This window comes from Sceloporus undulatus, chromosome 11 (genome assembly GCF_019175285.1).
Source record: "Sceloporus undulatus isolate JIND9_A2432 ecotype Alabama chromosome 11, SceUnd_v1.1, whole genome shotgun sequence".
Lineage (NCBI taxonomy): Eukaryota > Metazoa > Chordata > Lepidosauria > Squamata > Phrynosomatidae > Sceloporus > Sceloporus undulatus.
Genome location: NC_056532.1, coordinates 12652659 through 12661565, shown reverse-complemented (window position 1 = coordinate 12661565; position 8907 = coordinate 12652659).

The following is an 8907-nucleotide window of genomic DNA, read 5'->3' as shown; positions in this document are numbered from 1 at the left end:
AGGGAATGCCTCTTCGAGAGGAGGCTTCCCTTCCTGCCTCTCCTCCGTTAGAAATGGGCTCTCCCCACACAGAGGGGTTGCAATCCACCGGGGGAAGCCTTGTAGTCCTTTGGCAGATGCAGGTGCTTGAGCAGCCGAGACTTCAGGCGCTTAAAGCGCTGAAGAGATTAAGCGCCTGTAAACCATTAAAATAAAATAAAAAATCCTTATCTCTTATTGAAAGACCACAGCAAACAAAGGGGTGAGGGAAGCAAAAATGGCGACAGCCACGACGGATGACTCCCCCCCAAGCCAGCCCATCGCGCTCCGCTCCTCCCATCCAGCTAACCTGATTTCAAAGGCTGTTGTTCCTATTTAAATGCTCCGATTCCTATCCCGATTCAAGGAAAAAATGTAGGTTCGACCCTTCTATTTTTTTAACCCGCGTTAAATGGCGATAACACGAATCAAATAATAAACCGCGTTACGATTCGATTTTAGGTGGGAATGATTGCGGGTTACTCTAGAACTATTCTAGAGTTAATTCGGTTTCCAATAGGAATGCCTCACCTTGGATTCAATTTGAATCCCGGCGTATCAATCAGTGTCCTGCAGTGGACACTTGGGGAGGGTAAAGAGATCATACCCCATCTGCCAAAATGGTAAAAGCACCCTGATAACCATTTACAAACTTTAATGCAGGAAGAATAGCACTTAGGAACTCTCTAAACAACTGAATCCAGAAGGAATGTGAAACCATGTATACGTGGAAGAGTCAACCAAGTTTTCATTCAGATCAGAAGTTATGAGAAGAAAGCTCAGGAGAAGAGGTGACAAAGAATTCCTTAACTGTCATGACTGATTCTCAAACATTTCACCCAAACTGGAATTATATCAATGTTCTGGAGTGAGAACACATTGATCTTCTGATAGTTCCCAGTTGCAAGGGCATTTTTACACAAAGCTCTGTCTAGTGGAGGTTTGGAAAAACCTTTCTCCTTCCAGCTGCTGTTGTAAGCAGCTGCAATGCTTGTAATGCTTGGCTGTTGCCATACTGACTATGGCTGATGGGATTTGGAGTTTGGCGACATTGGGGGGCACAGGATCCCCATTGCCACTGTGGGGACAAGAATAGAAAAAACAGGAACAAGTAGCTGCTTATAGGAGAGAGAACATATGCGCAGGCAAACAACAGAAGGTGGTTTGAAGGCATCCAGAGAGTCTTTCTAGATTGTCTCTCTCCATCTTTCTCTGCTTTTCTCAGGGCAAGTATTTAATTTCCACATCATTAATGAAGCCATGCTATTTGGCAGACTTATTTATCAGCCCCCATGGAGGAGTGAACGCAACTCCTTTGCCCGCTACTCACCAGAAGGCTGCTCAAGAGATCCATCATGTTTCCAGTGTCCCACTCCTTCCACCAACCCAAGCAATTGTTACATGCATCCAAAACCTGGGACCATTTTTCAATTGAGTTCTTCTGAAGCCAGGCACCAGCCTGATTGTCCATATATCCTGGGCTTTCTTTCTCCCCAGCTTCCCTTTGTTAATGTTTCTCCAAGTGAGACATTGCCGGCTGGCTGTTTTACAGGTTAAATGGGTGTGCCAAATCATCAGGCACAGCACTCAAAACAGGTTGTGCAGGAAACACACTTTAATATTGCAAAGCAAAGCAAAGAAAGGTGTCTCCCCCCCTCAGCTCCACCTGGCTCCTTCCAACTCACGGTTTGGAATGGGATCAAAGCTGTCCCGTGATGCAACATTCATGTTCATGTGGAAGGCAAACACACTAGAAGATCAACATCAAGGACTGCCTGAAGGAAGAGGCCCCTCCCTCTTCAACTGTCATCTCGGCCTCAGAGGGAGCCATCAGGCAGACCCAGCAACATCGGGGACTGCCTGAGAGCTGGTGGAGGACTACTTCTGCCGCTGCCCCCCCCATGTCACCTGGGAAGAAGCTCCCCAGAACTGCGGAGGACTGTCTTGCCGCTGTGGTGGCTTTTTACCAGGGGGGAGGGGTCAGTGAGAGAGGGGTGTTTTTATGTATTCTTAATTGTTTTATTGATATTTGCTGTGAACCGCCCTGATCTATGGAAGGGCGGTATAAAAATAATAAATTTATTATTATTATTATTATTTGTTATGTGGGGCAGCAGGATTGAGTCATGGTTGAATACAAGGAGAAGAGCAAAAAGGAAAAGCTAAGAATCCAAAGACTGATGATTAACCTTTTGTTTTTAGATACCCAAGTTAGCCCTGGAAAATGAGCTTCTTGCAGTCAGAAAAATAAAAGCCAAAACAACCTTGTGCAAGCCTTCATCTTCTAAATGTGAGGGGCTAGAAACCCCATTAACCCCAACTGACCATAATGACTGGGGATGGTGAGATGTGTTGTAAGTTGCCAGATCAGAATCACGGTTAGAATAACAGAATCAACCCCTTGCTCAATGCAGGATCTCCAGCTTTTCCAAACGTTGGTCCTCCAGATGTGTTGAACTTCAGCTCTCAGAATGCTTTCTTGTTGAGCAAACTGGCTAAGGCTTCTGGTAGCTGAAGTGCAAAACACCTGGAGGACCAAAATTTGGAAATCACTGAGCTGTTAAAGCATCTCCAGCAGGTAGCTGTCCACCCTCATTTTGAAGAGATCCAGAGAAGGAGACCCCACCACCTCTCTAGGCAGTTGGTTTCATTGCTGAACTGCTCTTACTGTGAAGAAGCTCCTACTAATGTTCCATCAAAATCTACTCTACTGTAACTTAAAGGAAGTAGGCTGAAGTCTAAGAAAGCTCATGCTGACAACGTCTTTCTTTCAGTCTCAAAGGTGTACAAGATCTCCCTCTGTAACTGTCATCCTTGGGCCTGTGAGGGAGAGAACAGGCTGGCCTCAAGAGACAGTGCCCTCCCTCCGAAGGGTTGCCATAGCAGAGGATCTCCGAACCGGGACAAATGTAGGACAAGGTTCAAAAATGTAGGACATTTTTTAAAAATTTCCTGGCCAGGAAATAATAAAAAAAGGTCCTACATTTTTGAAGCTTGTCCTCCTTCTCCTTCCCAGCTTGGGAGGAAGCCTCGGGCTGCTCCTAGGCCGGGAAGGAGCATGGGGGCCGCCTGTCATCATGGCCATCGCCGCGGTGGCAAGCGGCCTCCTTCTCGGCCTCGCAGAGGCCTTGGAGGACCCCACAGCCGGAGCTCCGACCGCGGAGCCGCTTCCAGGGCCTCCGGAGGGGCCTGGGAGAGCTTCTCCCAAGCCCCAGAGGCCCTGGAGGACTGCTGCGCGACCGCGGAGCCGCTTCCAGGGCCTCCAGAGGGGCCTGGGAGAGCTTCTCCCAAGCCCCAGCCTCCAGGCCCTCGCTGGAATGGGGGTGTCCCAGGGGCGGGGCCAAACCGGGGCGGGACTGTGTGGACCCGCCCCAAACTGGGAAAGTCCCGTCCCCAGGCGGGATATGGCAAGCCTATCCCTCCGTAACTGTCATCCTTGGGCCTGTGAGGGAGAGAACAGGCTGGCCTCAAGAGACAGTGTCCTCCTTCCGTAACTGTCATCCTTGGACCTGTGAGGGAGAGAACAGGCTGGCCTGAAGACACAGTATTCTTGACTGTATATTATATTGTAACATGTTTAAAATATATATTCCCTTTGAACTTGGAAACCGCTTTGATCTCCCAGGAAAAGCGGTACAGAAATAAATATTACACACACACACACACACACACACACCCCATTAGAATCATAGAATCATAGAGTTGGAAGAGGCCACAAGGGCCATCCAGTCCAACCCCCTGCCATGCAGGAACTCTCAGTCAAAGCATCCCTGACAGATGGCCATCCAGCCTCTGTTTGAAGACCGCCAAGGAAGGAGACTCCACTACACTCTGAGGAAGAAGTGTGTTCCACGGTCGAACAGCCCTTACTGTCAGTTAGTTCCTCCTAATGTTGAGGTGGAATCTTTTCCTGCAGCTTGCATCCGGGTCCTAGTCTCTGGAGCAGCAGAAAACAAGCTTGCTCCCTCCTCAATATGACATCCTTTTAAATACTGAAACAGGGCTCTCATATCACCTTTTAACCTTCTCTTCTCCAGGTTAAACATCCCCAGCTCCCTAAGGCGTTCCTCATAGTGCATGGTTTCCAGACCCTTCACCATTTTAGTTGTGGTCCTATCCTCTGGGGCAGCAAAGAACAGGCCTGCCCCTTGGCTGAGCTAAAATGACCCTCCGCTCCATTTCTCCATCCTCTCTACAGGTTGTTAAGTTGGGAGTCATCGCTGCAAACCTTTCCCTTTCCCCAGCGCCACACAAAAATACACTGGAGGAGTGTTGTGGTAGTTATTCCTTCTGGAGATATCACAAGTCTCACCATCACTATCTAGCTTGCATATCTTTATTATAGTGTCAATTGACTACCACCCTGTGGCTGCTTGTGAGCCTTTATAAAGTACAGTGGACCCTTGCTTTGCACGGGGGATGCGTTTCAGACACCCCCCTCCTGCGTAAAGCAAATTCAGTGCATGCTCAAGCCACATTTGGATGAATGCGGCACACTCCCATTTGCAGCACGGTGTGCATGCCATTCATCTAAGTGGAGCTTCCCATCCGTATGACCTCAAGTTCACATATAAGAAGCCTACATATGGGGCATGCCGACTGTATAGGAGAGATAAAGACAGAAAGAAATTCAACAATAAATGTTTCCCACTTAGGAAGAATAACTCAGAAGTGAAATTTTATCCAAGACCACCAAGAAAGGAGACACCACTATACTCCAAGGGAGGGTGTTCCACTGTTGAACAGCCCTTACTGTCAGGAAGTTCCTCCTAATGTTGAGCTGGAATCCCTTTTCCTGCAGCTTGCATCCATTGCTCTAGTTCCTGTTCTCTGGAGCAGCAGAAAACAAGCTTGCTCCCTCCTCAATATGAAATCCCTTCAGGTATTTAAACAGGGCTATCATATCACCTCTTAACCTTCTCTTCTCCAGGCTAAACATCCCCAGCCCCCTAAGGCGTTCCTCAAAGGGCTTCAAGGTTTCCAGACCCTTCAGCATTTTAGTTGCCCTCCTTTGGACATGCTCTAGTTTCTCAATGTCCTTTTTGAATTGTGGTGCCCAGAACCTAGACTGCGGAATGACCTGCCAGAAGGAATTTGACAGCTGAATATTCTGTCCAAATTTAAAACAGCATTGAAGATGATTTTTAAAACTGTAAATTTTGAATGGTGGATTTTAAACATATATTTTTTTAATATGCATGTGTCTTATTTGTTCTTTTAAAATGATGTATATTTTAAACTGATTTTGTATTCTTAACTGATGCATATTTGTTTTTCTGTTGTTGTTCACTGTCTCAATCCATGGGAAGAGGTGGGTAAGAAAACAGTAGTAGTAGTAGTATTTGTGGAAATTTGCTTTTGGCTTGAATCCTGAGTTGGCCGGTTAAATTGTGAGTCAATATGTAGACATATCACATTGATTCAATGGGTCTCCTCTGGCTATGAGTAACAATGGGGGATACAGACGGTTGGTTCCATGGCACCTGTTTTGCCCCTTGTCGGCACTGTACTAACTGCACCACACGGCACCGACACGCTCCCTAAAAAGAAGCCACCTAGAGCAGCCTCTTTTTAGGAGCGCCATAATGGCGCTTGTGCATCTTGATGCCGCCGCTTCTGGCGAGCGCTGTTTGGGTGCATGGATGCCTATGCGTCATCGTCATGCATCCCATGTGGGTGCAGCTGCAGCAAGATGGCGCTCAGAGGCTGCTATTAGGGCTGGGCGCATATGGACGCCCAGCCTTACGGAGCCCTTAAATCGGCCCCAGCATGGAGCTTTTTGCCCATCTGTATCGGGTCAATATGATTGAGCTGGAAAATTGCAGAAAAACCACATTTCCATATATGAATTTCTGCCCTGAATTATTTCCTGTACTAGGCAAGAACTGTGCAAAAGTATTCTCAAACTCCCCACTCCCCACAGAAGGAAGAAGAATATAGAAGCTATTTGTCTTCGTGTTCAAGGACGAAATAGTCCAAGAGTTACATCTGTAGTACGAGATCCCATGACAGGTCTCTTTTCTACTTCACCTAATTTATTCTCGGTGTCCTTACCTATGTAAGAGAGAGCCCAGCATAAATCCTTTAATTTCACACCTGCTGCCTTAATCCTCTCACACACAGACAGGACATTTAGTTCCCCAAAGCATATTTCAGTTTTAAAAGTCTATGACAAAGAAGTTCCTTTTTGCAAAAGCCTTTTTATGCTTGCTCAGCCTCCTTTCGCTGCTTGTAATCTGTTTAGCTGAAAAACATTTTTAGCAGTATCGGCATTGGGAGGGTGGTGGAGTGAGCAAAATATAGACTTTTGATATCAGGTTGCAGTAGCATGTCTCCAACAAACAATGAAAATTTTAAAAAGACAAGCTAGAGAAGAATGGGATTCTAATCTAGCTGAACTTCTGAATTTACTGTAGCTGGTTGTGCCTGCTTACAACCGACAAAAAGCATGTGTCACCCAAATCTCTGAGCATGCATGAATAGCAAATCAGAGAGAAAAGGGGATAGCCGATAAGCCTACTAGCTACTCCCAACATTTGTAGAAGCAGCAGCAGAGACAACACAGAGGCTGGATGGCCATCTCTCTGGGATGCTTTGATTGAGAGTTCCTGCATAGCAGGGAGTTGGACTAGATGGCCCTTGTGGTCTCTTCCAACTGTGTGATTCTATGATTCTATGATTCTATGAGATCTGGTTACTAAAATAGAAATCATGAGGCAAGTGAAGGATGGTGAAAAAACAAACAAACAAAAAAATCACCCCTGGATTAATTTTGGAAGAAGCTTTCAAGTGGTCTCTTAGGGGCTGTGCATTTCACAGCCCCAATCTGGACTTTCCGTGGTGCAAAAAGGCACCTTAAAAAGTGGCTCCTTTTTTGTGCCCTTGAAAGGGCACCATAGCCACCGTGCCACACCACGGCTTTATGGTGCTCCTTTGGCCCTGTGTCATCTTAACACAGTGCCAGAGGAGCGCTGTGATGCCATGCGGTGTAGTGCATGGCATCATGCCGCCATGGAGCAGAGTCATGGCATGCGTAATGTGCCCCAACTCTGCTTCCAGGCCGGCCTTAATGGCTGGTCTGCACAGGCTGATAATGGTTCAAAATGTGTTTGCTGACTTACGCAAAGCTTCTCCAACCTGTTTGTTTCATTGTTTCACATGCGTTTATTTAATTTTAAATAAAATGTTTGCTGAAACATATAGAACTGCTTTTCTAAGCCAGTGAAGTCTAGTGGTTTGAGTGCTGGACTTCTGGAAATTAGAGTTTGAATCCCTGTTTGGCCATGGAAACCCACTAGATGATCTTGGGTAAGTCACACTTTCTCTGTATCAGAGAAAAACAAATACAACACCCCCCCCCAAAAAAAACCCCACATGATAGGTTCACCTTGGCATCGCCATAAGTTGGAAATGACTTGAAGGCACACAACGACAACCTATTCCTATTATATTTATATTATTTCTGCCTCTGGCATCAAATGTTCTATTAAAGACGCAATGGCCAGGAACACATCTATGTCATTAAATGAGATATACTTGCAACAGTTTCGTTCAGATTCCACGGAGAACTAGATCTATAAGGCCATTCCATGACATTATTATCTGTAGAGCTGTTTGCTATGTCCTCACCAAGATGTGGCAAAGCAGACATTCTGGTTCTTAATAGACTGGAATCAGCACTGAATTTCACTGGGTTCAGAAAATACAACACACAGTTCAAAAACTCATTGATAGTTTTCATTTTATTTTCCAGATTTTACTTGTTTTTGTTTTCTGGCAAAGGGTGTCTGAGTATATAACCCCCTTGATTTTCTAGAGACAAGTGTTTCTTGGATAAGAAGAGGGATGGGAAGTGTCCGCTGTATGTCAGTACCCTTGTGCACAATACTCCAACCACAATATAAGTGGCTTTTAAAAAAAAGATGTTCTAACTATAGGCAGATGTTGTAACACATGCTAATGATACAACACTGCAAGTGCACACAGATTTGGCCTAACTCAGTGATGGTGAACCTTTTCGAGGCCGAGTGCCCAAACTGCAACCCAAAACTCACTTATTTATTGCCAAGTGCCATGTCCCTCTGGCTTTCTAGTAACAAACTCTGGCAAACTCTGTGCTGGGGCAACGGCACATGTGCCCACATAGAGGGCTCCGAGTGCCACCTCTGGCACGCGTGCCATAGGTTCACCATCACTGGCCTAACTTGTCCAGCATTTTTATTTCCAAAGTGGGCAACCTGATAGCTAGGCAAGAAATGATGCACCCTTCCATTCTAGGACCACCACAACTAGTTTTGAGAGTCATACATAACTATCAAGACTAGGAGCCCTAGATAGTCTGAAATGGGGTGGAATCTAGAGCAGAAGGAACCCAGGACCAATCAATACTTGGAAAAAAGGAAACTCTATTTGCCCCTATTTCCTAAAATGGCTGGAAGCATCAGAAGGGTTACCACCCCCTGTTTCTAGCTTAATAACATGGCAGTGAAAGCCCAATGGCAGATCGCCATTCAATCATACAGACTATAAGCATCATTCTAGGAGAAAGAAAGCAGGGGTGGGTTGTTGTTTTTCCCATTTGTTGCTATCAGAATGGTGATCGTAGAAACAAATGGGAAAAACAACAACTCTACATAGAATCGTAGAGTTGGAAGAAACCACAAGGGCCATCAAGTCCAACCCCCTGCCATGCAGGAACTCTCCATCAAAGTATCCCCGACAAATGGCCATCCAGCCTCTGTTTAAAGACCTCAAAAGAAGGAGACTCTATCACTCTCTGAGGGAGTTTGTTCCACTGTCGAACAGTCCTTACTGTCTGGAAGTTCCTCCTAATGTTGAGGTGGAATCTCTTTTCCTGGAGCCTGCATCCATTGCTCTGGATCCTAGTCT